The sequence below is a fragment of the Dama dama genome, chromosome 31 (genome assembly GCF_033118175.1).
Source record: "Dama dama isolate Ldn47 chromosome 31, ASM3311817v1, whole genome shotgun sequence".
NCBI classification, from domain to species: Eukaryota; Metazoa; Chordata; class Mammalia; order Artiodactyla; family Cervidae; genus Dama; species Dama dama.
In genome coordinates, this window is record NC_083711.1 from 50,332,176 (window position 1) to 50,344,093 (window position 11,918).

An 11,918-nucleotide genomic window follows, 5' to 3' on the forward strand; every position below is an offset into this window, starting at 1 on the left:
TAATAATTAGAGAATAGTTGCTTTGCAAAAGTGTGGGTTTGCGGGAAACATAAGAATTTTTAGTTCTAAATATAAAAAGTCAGTCTCTATAATAGTATTTATATGTAGACATGGGAATTTGGGGTACCTATGTTTTCTGCCATGTGTAGTAAGGAAGACAGATAATTGAGCCAGTATTCAGAGAGAGAGAAAGAGGAAGGGAGGGAGGGGGGAAACTCCTTATTGTGGTCAATCGGGCTTTGTTCTAGCACCTGTATGTTTCCTGTAGGTTGTTGGCTCAGTGCTATTGCTAGTGTTGACCAATAAATTTACCTGTTTTCCTTTTAGTTAGTTTAACCTGGGTCTGTCACTTGCTACAAGAGGAATCCTAAACTAATGTTGACAATGAAGGGTTGAAGGAAAATAAAGAATAATTCAAGAGAATGTATTAAATGTGGGTGGGGCAACCTCAATTTTTCTACTTAGATGTATTCTTAAAAAGAAATTTAGGCCCTGGTACATGTTGTTTTAGCCTTCCCTGATGGCTCAGTGGCAAAGAGTCCACCTGCCGATGCAGGAAAGATAGGTTCTATCCCTGGGTCAGGAAGATCCCCTGGAGAAGGAACTGGCAACCCACTCCAGTATTCTTGCCTGGAGAATTCCCTGGACGGAGGAGCCTGGCGGGCTATAGTCTCTGGGGTTGCAGAGTCGGACATGACTGAGGGACTAAACAAGAACAACCACCACCTGTTGTTTTGCTTATGATAAAAAGATTAAGTAAGTGTGTCTTTTTAGGTTTCTTTAGGTATCACTAAAAGGAAAATATTATCTGAGAGCTTGAATGGGGGAGAAGGTTTTACTTTGGACTTCTTAGATTTTATTTCATCAACTAAATAGGAATGAAATGTATCATTAAGTGTACTTGCTTACCAGCAAATATTTCATTGGATATTTCATATCCTTTACACAGTGGTCTAGGGATTTACTTGATTAAACTCTTTAAATAATCCACATATTTTAAATGCTTATCCTAAAATGATTCTGCTCATTATCTTAGGCAAAATATCCGTGTCTTGTCTCTTTAAAGATTACCAGTTTTATTGCTACTTATGGAACAAGAAGTTAAGGTGGTTAATGAGTGCCAAATTCATCCCTGCTAATGGAACAAAGGACTTGCTATTTCCTTTTCAGGAATTGAAGGTGGTTAATAATTACATTGCCTATCTTCATACAGAATAATTAGAACTTGCTATAGAAGCTGCCACATAAACTATTTAATTGCTTGCACAGAATTTTAAAAATAATTATGTTTGTTAACATAAGAAAGGCATAACATTTTTAAGTTTAATACTTATTAATTAGCTGTGTTTAAATAGAAACTTACACAAGTCTAAGCCATGAATACAAGGCTCCCTTCTTTTTAAATTTTTATTCATACTATTTTTATGAACAAGATATGGCAATGAGATGAGGGGATGCATTAAATAAGATAAAGCCAAGTTTTATGACTTGGTTGGGGGAAGGAAAACACTAGAGCTTTCAAAATAAGACTTACAATGAATGTTTATGCAATTAGATTCAGGAGAGGCTGTTAAGCAACTGGATGCCTTTAAGTCACCAAAGGGAAATAGTTTTATCCATCATGGTGAAAAACTAGCAGATCAAATGTATGTTCAAATCATTTGTCACTCATGAATTTAATCAGAAAATTAGTGTGTATTAAGACTTCTGGCATCTAACTTATGTCTTAGTTTGGTGGGTATGCAAGGAATTGGAGACTCTGGTATATAGAAAACAAGTATGGTTTCTGTTGAGGTTTGGGTTATACAAGATGTATAGCTGATGTCCTTGCCCTGTAAGCCATTTTTATCTCTTCCTATTTTTTCCTGCATTATTGAGCATGAGAACAAAAATATCTGTCTGAAAAATATACATTTCAGAAAAGTCTATGTGAGGCAAGTTCATCCAAGCATAGTGTGTTATTTGCTCCCAAGACATTTTTTTCCACTTTGTTTTGATTATCTCTCCTAGCTTGCTGTCAGCTTCAGTGCTAGATTTTTGGTTGCCTTGTGCAAACCTTGGTGTGTGGGCCTGCTTGTGTGTATTAGATGTGGCGGCATGCCAAGGTAAAGAGAAGAATGACTACAGGATGATAAAATATTTTTTACTGAGGAGGTTCATCACACCAAACCCTAGGTTTGTTCCACAGTAGCCAGCACCCTCTCCAATAGAGTCATGTCTAATTGAAGCCAGAAAATTTTCTTCCTGAGAATGCTCTGTCTCCTATTCACATGGCCCTAGACCCTCCCACCATCCATCACAGTCACTAGTGCTTGGATCCCATCAGTCCTTATGGTAAGAAACTGCATACACAGTGTGAATCAGAAATAGGTAGATTCTTCATTTCCAGCCTTTCTCCATTGTTAGAATTTTGCTTCTGGAGCTGCCTATGATAAATCTCAGAGGTTTATCAAGAGCTGGGCAAGTACTTTGAGCACTACTATTCTTTAGGGGCATTGGAACTTTGATTTTTTAAAAAATTTTGTACTGTTTCTGTAAATGACTACTGGATGGACTTCCACCTTTATCAGGAGTTGGCAGAAATAAATGAATCATTCATTAATTGGTTCAATGAGCCATTGACTCAGCTCAAATGGCTATACCGTGACTTTTGCCAGAAAGAAGGGGGTGGACACCAGGATTAGGCCAATAATTTAAACTTAAAAGAATAACACTAAATGCCATGGCCAAGATGAGAGGGGACCTGAAATAGAGAAAAATCCTACAAGGGTTTAAACCACACACATTAGGCCTGGATCATATTACTAGAGCTCTTCAGAAAGAGGCCTCTGCTGTCTTTGAACTTCTTTACTATGAATCTGTTATGGGATGATACTGTTGGTAAAACATAATGGCCCACTTTTCTTCCTTTGTTTCCCTTCTTTTCTGCCTTCCAGAAATAACACCACGGCTGCTCTCCTCTGATCGTGTTCCTGCTGTTTAAAGGGGAGTTACCTCCTAGATGCTGCCCTTCTTGGGCTCTCCATAACACAAGGTCAGGCAATGCTTTCCTCAGGAGGGCTTTGATTGCACTTCCCCAGTTTAACAACCTCTCTCTCCCTGAAGTGTACATTACATACAATTGTGCAGTAGCACTTTTGAGCTTCTTCCTATGTGCCTGGCCCGAGGCTATGACATGAGGAAATATTAGTGAAGAAGATACAGGGACTATTCACCCCCATTCTAACCACTTAAAAATAGCTGGCATGCTGTAAAATCAGCCTGTTCTAGGCATTCACAGAGGACCTTTCTTTCCTTCATCCTATCTTTACCCTCCTGCAAACTCTTACCGGGCTTCCCAGGTAGCACTAGGGGTAAAGAACCTGCTTGCTGATGCAGGAGACATAAGAGACACGGGTTCAGTCCCTGGGTTGGGAAGATCCCCTGCAGGAGGGCATGACAACCCACTCCAGTATTACTGCCTGGAGAATCCCATAGACAGAGGAGCCTGGTGGGCTACAGTCCATGGGGTCTCAAAGAGTCTGACATGGCTTAGCATTTTCTGAAGTGACTTAGGATGCACATGCAAACTCTAATCTCCCAGGCTTATTAAAGCCATGTTCTTTCCCCAACTTTCAATATCCATGACTGGCACTCCAACTTTGTTTGCTAAAATATCTTTTTATCAAACGTCCTCTTTTGCTTTATCAATCTTTCACGGCAAAATCCCTTGATTGTGGCTTTACTGGTAATACCTAGTGAGAGCAGTCTTCCCTGCAGAAGTGAGAAAATGATGAGTGAGTATTTATAGCTCAGAAGAAAGAAAAAGGAATAATATTCACAATTATTATGTGTTAAATGCTATGAGAAGTACCTAACATATTATTTCATTTAATTTAGTAGCGAAATATATAAAATATACTATGCCAAGTGAAGGAAGTGTAAATTAAAGAAGGGGTAACATAACTGAGAGAGTTAGTTACTCTACCTGAGCACTGAGGGCATGGTTAGATGCTTTCTGTTTGTGAGGTAAATGTTGACTTGTGACACAAAAAGATGATGCTGGTCAGCAATTGAGTAGCCATAACATGTCAGCTTGTCTTCTGCCTTCTCCTCTTGCTGTTCTCCAGTTCATTCTACACTTGGCAACCAGAGAGAATGAAATCTCAGCCATTTCTCATCACACTGAAATGCTCAAACTCTTTCAGTGGTGAACAGGGATGTAGATCTGATCTACCCTTCCAAATTCAGCTCTGGCGGTCATCACTCTTTCACGCCTTTCACCCCAACCACTCTGACCTTCTGAGTTCTCAAAAATACCAGATACATTCCTCTGGGAGACTCCTTTAATTCCTCTGTCCAGCATGTACTTCCCACCCTCTCTTAAAGAATGGGTGCACTCTTGGGATACAGCTTGTGCATCATGATGATTCTCAGATCGGATACATTTCAAACAAGCTTGTTCATCACCTACAAGAAATTATTATTGGACAACCTGGCCTCGTAAGCAGTTTCATTTCATATAGACTTATTTATTACATTGACACGTGTTTGCCTCAGAAACTTTAGCCAGTGAAAATGCTGCATTGACTTAGGGCGTGGGTTTGTTACGGTTGTGGATATCAGTTTTGCTTTTTAGATTATCTTTGAATATTTATACCTGAAAGTACTTGTTCACATCACCAGTGTTGTGCATGTAACTGGCTATGGACTTTGAAGTTCTGATCTCTGGCTACTGTCAATGTATTTTCTGAAATTATCAGCTGTTATCAAATAAGGAAACAGTTAATCACATTTACTGTAACTGAAATTAATACCAGGCTACCAACGGTCAGCTTTTCCGAGCTAACTTGGATTTTAGGGATCATTTTACTCTTGGGAAACTCTGAAGCTCTCCAGGAGGACTTGATTCAGTTGTGCTTCTTTCTCATATGTTGTGTACTTTTTCTCTACCAAGTCTGCTTAAAAATCCCAGTGGATGTTACTCGATAAATGTACTTCTTTGGATGGAGGTTGGAGAGTAATGGGATAATTAACAAAGCAGGTGATTTTAGCAGAGTGGGCAACTGTCAGTGAGACAAATTTGATGGATAAAGTGAGGAGTTATTTGGTGACTCCTGTGGGCTTGGATTTTTCAGGGCTGTTCTCTGGGACTCAGTGATGGTGAGATGTGAGGCTGACCTAGGTGATCAAACAGAAACAGAAAATCATGCAGGTTAGTTGGGGGATGTAGAAATGCATCAGAGTCAAAGCATAGAATCCATCAGTTCAGTTCAGTTTAGTATCTCAGTTGTGTTCGACTCTTTGTGACCCAGTGGACTGCATCACGCCAGGCCTCCTTGTCCATCACCAACTCCCGGAGTCTACCCAAACTCATGTCCATTGAGTCAGTGATGCCATCCAACCATCTGTCCTCTGTTGTCCCTTTCTCCTCCTGCCCTCAATCTTTCCCAGCATCAGGGTCTTTTCAAATGAGTCAGCTCTTTGCATCAGGTGGCCAAAGTATTGGAATTTCAGCTTCAGCATCAGTCCTAACAGTGAACACCCAGGACTGATCTCCTTTAAGATGTACTGGTTGGATCTCCTTGCAGTCCAGGGGACTCTGAAGAGTCTTCTCCAACACCACAGTTCAAAAGCATTAATTCTTCTGCACTCAGCTTTCTTTATAGTCCAACTCTCATATCCATACATGACCACTGGAAAAGCCACAGCCTTGACTAGATGGACCTTTTTTGGCAAAGTTATGTCTCTGTTTTATAATATGCTATCTAGATTGGTCATAAATTTTCTTCCAAGGAGTAAGCGTCTTTTAATTTCATGGCTCCAGTCACCATCTGCAGTGATTTTGGAGTCCCCCAAAATAAAGTCTGTTACTGTTTCCACTGTTTCCCCATCTATTTGCCATGAAGTGATGGGACCGGATGCCATGATCTTTGTTTTCTGAATGTTGAGCTTTAAGCCAACTTTTTCACTTTCCTCTTTCACTTGCATCAAGAGGCTTTTTAGTTCTTCTTCACTTTCTGCCATAAGGGTGGTGTCATCTGCATATCTGAGGTTGTTGATATTTCTTCCAGCAATCTTGATTCCAGCTTGTGCTTCCTCCAGCCCAGCATTTCTCATGATGTACTCTGCATATAAGTTAAATAAGCAGGGTGACAATATCCAGCCTTGACGTACTCCTTTTCTCATTTGGAACCAGTCTGTTTTTCCATGTCCAGTTCTAACTGTTGCTTCCTGACCTGCATACAGATTTCTCAGGAGGTAAGTCAGGTGGTCTGGTTTTCCCATCTCTTTCAGAGTTTTCCAGTTTGTTGTGGTCCACACAGTCAAAGGTTTTGGCATAGTCAATAAAGCAGAAATAGATGTTTTTCTGGAATTCTCTGGCTTTTTTGATGATCCAAAGAATTCTGGCAATTTGATCTCTGGTTCCTCTGCTTTTTCTAAATCCAGCCTGAACATTTGGAAGTTCACGTATTGCTGAAGCCTGGCTTGGAGAATTTTGAGCATTACTTTGCTGGGGTGTGAGATGAGTGCAGTTGTGCAGTAGTTTTTGGATTCTTTGGCATTGCCTTTCTTTGGGACTGGAATGAAAACTGACCTTTTCCAGTCCTGTGGCCACTGCTGAGTTTTCCAAATTTGCTGGCATATTGAGTGCACACTTTCACAGCATCATTTTTCAGGATTTGAAATAGTTCAACTGGAATTCCATCACCTCCAGTAGCTTTGTTCATAGTGATGCTTCCTAAGGCCCACTTGACTTACCATTCCAGGAGGTCTGGCTCTAGGTAAGTGATCATGCCATCATGATTATCTGGGTCATGAATATCTTTTTTGTACAGTTCTTCTGTGTATTCTTGCCACCTCTTCTTAATGTCTTTTGCTTCTGTTAGGTCCATACCATTTCTGTCCTTTATTGAGCCCATCTTTGCATGAAATTTTCCCTTGATATCTCTAATTTTCTTGAAGAGATCTCTAGTCTTTCCCATTCTATTGTTTTCCTCTATTTCTTTGCATTGATCACTGAGGAAGGCTTTCTTATCTCTCCTTGCTATTCTTTGGAACTCAGCATTCAGATGGGAATATCTTTCCTTTTCTCCTTTGCTTTTCACTTCTCTTCTTTTCACAGCTATTTGTAAGGCCTCCTCAGACAGCCATTTTGCTTTTTCGCATATCTTTTTCTTGAAGACGGTTTTGATCCCTGTCTCCTCTCCAATGTCACGATCCTCTGTCCATAGTTTATCAGGCACTCCGTTTATCAGATCTAGTCTCTTAAATCTATTTCTCACTTCCACTATATAATCATAAGGGATTTCACTTAGGTCATACCTGACTGGTCTAGTGGTTTTCCCTTCTTTCTTCAATTTAAGTCTGAATTTGGCAATAAGGAGTTCATGATCTGAGCCACAGTCAGCTCCCTGTCTTGTTTCTGCTGACTGTATAGAGCATCTCCATCTTTGACTGCAAAGAATAGAATCAATCTGATTTTGGTGTCAATCATCTGGTGATGTCCATGTGTAGAGTCTTCTCTGTGTTGTTCGAAGAGAGTGTTTGCAGTGACCAGTGTGTTCTTTTGTTGGAACCCTATTAGCCTTTGCCCTGCTTCATTCTGTACTCCAAGGTCAAACTTGCCTGTTCCTCCGGGTATATCTTGACTTCCTACTTTTTCATTCTAGTCCCCTATCCTGAAAAAGACATCTTTTTTGGGTGTTAGTTCTAAAAAGTCTTGCAGGTCTTCATTCAACATCAGCTATTCAGCATTACTGGTGGAGCATAGAATCCATAGACCTTTAGTATAAGCTCTCACCCTCTGTTCCTCTCCTTTGTCCTAACAAGACATTAAAAGCAACCATAAACGCATCAAAGGAAGAAGATGTTTTTTAAGAAAACAGGGCTTTGCTTGTTTCTGGAGGTAGGGGGAGTGAGTTAACTTGGGGGTGGAGCAAGAGGAGAGTGGTATTCTTTTGTAAGGCATTATAAAATAAGACACCTCTTACTAAAATAGTGTGCAGTGATATCTTCTAATAAGATCAGAAAAAGTCTTTTCTTATAATCAGGGAAGAAATATTTGAGCCCATTTTGCAGCATTTAAAAAAAAATTACATTGTGTTTAAAGGAAATACTGAGAGAAACAGTCTTCACTGGGTAATTCTTGATAAGGAAGTTGGACTAATGGGAAATGCAAATGCTGTGACATGCATGCGTGCTAAGTCACTTCAGTCATATCCAACTCTTTGCGACTCTGCAGACTGTAGCCTGCCAGGTTCCTCTGTCTATGGAACTCTCTAGGCAAGTATACTGGAGTGGGTTGCCAATTCCTTCTCCTGGGGATCTTCCCGACCCAGGGATCGAACCTGAATCTCAGGTCTACTGCATTGGCCAGGGGTGTTCTTTACCACTAGCGCCACCTGGGAAGCCCCGTAAAGACTGTGACATAGATTATGAAATAGACTGGGAAGTGCATTCAAGGAGCAGAGAAAAACCACTCTCACATAGATCAAAAATGAGCCTAAGTAGAAAGGAAATTGCCAAAAACACTGTCTGGTAAGACTAGATCTGAGGAAAATAAAGTCATCATGACTTGAATTCATGTCTCATAATACTCAGCTCTGCCTCCATATGTTTTATTTGCCGAGAAATGTCTTCCCCATTGATGCAAATGGTAGTTGAGTCAGCTTGCACTAATGTATACTCTTTCAATGAGACACCTCAGTGCTGACTCACCGCACATCTTGAAAGCATACAAATAGAGTATGCCATGGGAGGGAAGGATTGTATTTTGAATGCATGATAAGTAATGGTAGACCATTTAAGTACCGCATTTGCCAGAAATCAACAATCTGGATTTTCTGTTTCCACCTGATTTATGAATGGCAAACCAAGATAAGAAAGGAAATAGCTGAGAAAGGAATTCATATGAATACTAATAAATACAAATCACATGGGACCTTTGTTCTCTGGTCAACTGTCACAATAAAATGGACTATCGTATCATCTCAAGTAAAATGTCATTGATTACTACCCTTTGTGATAATAAAAACATCAGGGAAATGGAACATGTATTCTTGGAATGAAACCAGCCTCCTGAATCAGACTTTTCATGGGAAATGTCTAGTGTATATTCTTCATAGGAGTCACTATACCGACTATATGAGGGATGAACATGCAGCTTGATGATCACTGAACATGGGTGACTTATGTGGTTATAACTCAGAGTAGCAGGGGCAGTTCAGCTGGTACTTATCAGAAAACATCCATTTTCAAAAACTGAATTTGGGTTTTCTTTGGACCATTTGCTGCCTGAATTGGTTTCTATTACATGCTTTACTCTTCTCTGGAAGACACATGCACTTTGTATATAGTTTTCCAAATAATTTTAATCATTAAAAGAAATATGTCAGAGAGCTTTATACAAGTGTTACATCTAATGCCCCTTTATCTGATTTCAACTGCTTTTTTTTTTCATGTCGCTTTTTTTTAGTACAGCTCCAGCTTTGTGTTATGAAATCATGGCTCCCATAAAATATAAGTTTATGAAAGAATCTTAGAAATTATCAAGTCTAATAGTTCTTAAATTTAGCTTGCTAAAAATCACATATGTCAAATCAACTGAATCATACTCTGGGGATGGACCAAAGCCAGATAATTTAAACCATTTCTCAAGGTGATTTTGATACAAGCAGTGAAAATCATTGACTATTCTCCAGAGAGATATTTCTGTTCTATAGGAATTCAACAACCTAGCCAAGGTCACAAAGTTGGTTTGGACAAGTAAGAACTAAAATTCAAAACTGTGGACATCCAGGTAGTGAGTATTCCTTCTGAAGCATCAGCAAGTTAGAAAAGTTAAAATATAAACTTTTCCTCACTATGAATGTGCTAGATGCCACTGACTTTTACACTTCAAAGTGATAGTTTTATGTTATGTGAATTATACCTAATAAAAATAATATTAAAAGTACTAATATTATTTAATCTATATATAGGCAAGTTAATTCATTTTCTAAATATCATCTAGAAAGGGAACACATATTATGTCTGGCCAGTACATTGAGATGGATCATTTAAGCTATTCAGTAAGCTTTCTTGTCTGTAAGATGGGAGAATGAAAGTGAAAATGTCTTTGTTGTCGAATTAATGTAAAGCTTTGAAAGAGGATATATGTAGTGTGCCTGGTATATAGTAGATGCAGATGTAATTATTCCCCTAGAAAGATTTGTAATGACAAAACAGTATTTTTGTTTTTCTAAATCTGTAGGAATCATATCTCTTGCACGGGGCTAGATAATTTCATTGGAATAAGGAGTTTTGATTATCAAAACTGTTAGTTTTGCTTGAGGATGTTAGGTATTTTCTTTTGTCTCCTCATCTTGCCTACCACATAGTAGGTGATTAATAATTTATTTACTGACTCACTGATTGATAGATACCTATAGAGATTAACACAACCTTTTATTGGTGGGAAAAAATTTCCTTGAAACCTCCATCTGAGGCAGAACTCAGTGAATTCCATTTACTCCATATGTGAATGTTCTGTTTTCCTGAATCTGATTAGGTTACAAGTTGTAAAGGCAGGGCTCGTTTTGGGGGTAATTACAGCATTAAATGCACCCAGAAGGCTATTACACACTGGCCATATCCAATGCATATAATAAATAATTAATTGGGCAAATAAATAAATAAAAAATACAGCTCATAAAAGCTCTTCATTAACTTGCCCAGTACTAGTCTGGCTCTTGCAATTAATTTTAAACTCTCTTGTTTCTCCTTTATTAAGTAAGCTGGAATGAAATAGAAATGATATAATTGTTTTTGCTTTCTCATTTGGAGAAATACTCATGCAGGCTCATAGTTCTCAGAGCACACAGAAAATGAAGCTAGAAGATCCCCGTGTGATACACAAACAGCCTCCTTATTCCAGTGAAATTGTTTATCCCCGTGAAGGAGATATGATTCCTACAGATTTAGAAAAACAAAAATACTGTTTTGTCATTACAAATCATTCTAGGGGAATAATTAGAATTCACCCCTCTTTTACAACCACTGTTTTGTGAATCTTCTTTGACATTAAGCCTATTTCCTAACTTTTAGTGGGGAAAAATGCACATGGGTACACGTCCATGTCCTGATGGTGACTTGTATCCTCCATGCCCAGATTCCTGGTGTGACAGTCAGAGGACACAATACCAAGACCCAGAAATGAAGTTTGCCAGTATGGCTTCCATGGAAATGATTGAGTGAATGCATCTGTCTCTTTTGTGAAGCCCAGCTGATGTAGTATTTCAAAAAATGGACATGACGTGGTATTGTTTTGCAGGATTTTGTAGATCTTGAGGCAGTATGGTCCAACATCACTGCAGACGGTGACTAGAGCCATGAAATTAAAAGACGCCTGCTCCTTGGAAGAAAAGTTATGACCAACCTAGACAACATATTAAAAAGCAGAGACATCACTTTGTCAACAAAGGTCCGTCTAGTCAAGGCTATGGTTTTTCCAGTGGTCATGTATGGATGTGAGAGTTGGACTATAAAGAAAGCTAAGCGCTGAAGAATTGATTCTTTTGAACTGTGGTGTTGGAGAAGACTCTTGAGAGTCCCTTGGACTGCAAGGAGATCCAACCAGTCCATCCTAAAGGAAATCAGCCCTGAATATTCATTGGAAGGACTGATGTTGAAGCTGAAGCTCCAATACTTCGGCCGCCTGATGTGAAGAGCTGACTGAGCTGAACTGAAGGCAGTGTGGCAGTGGAACTGAGCAGCGTTTGAGAAAGAGCACTCTTCTCACCCTGTTCAGTTCAGTTCAGTCACTCAGTCATGTCTGGCTCTTTGCAACCCTATGAACCCCAGCACGCCAGACTTCCCAGTCCATCAACAACCCCTGGAGTTTACTCAAACTCATTGAGTCGGTGATGCCATCCAACTATCTCATCTTCTGTCGTTCC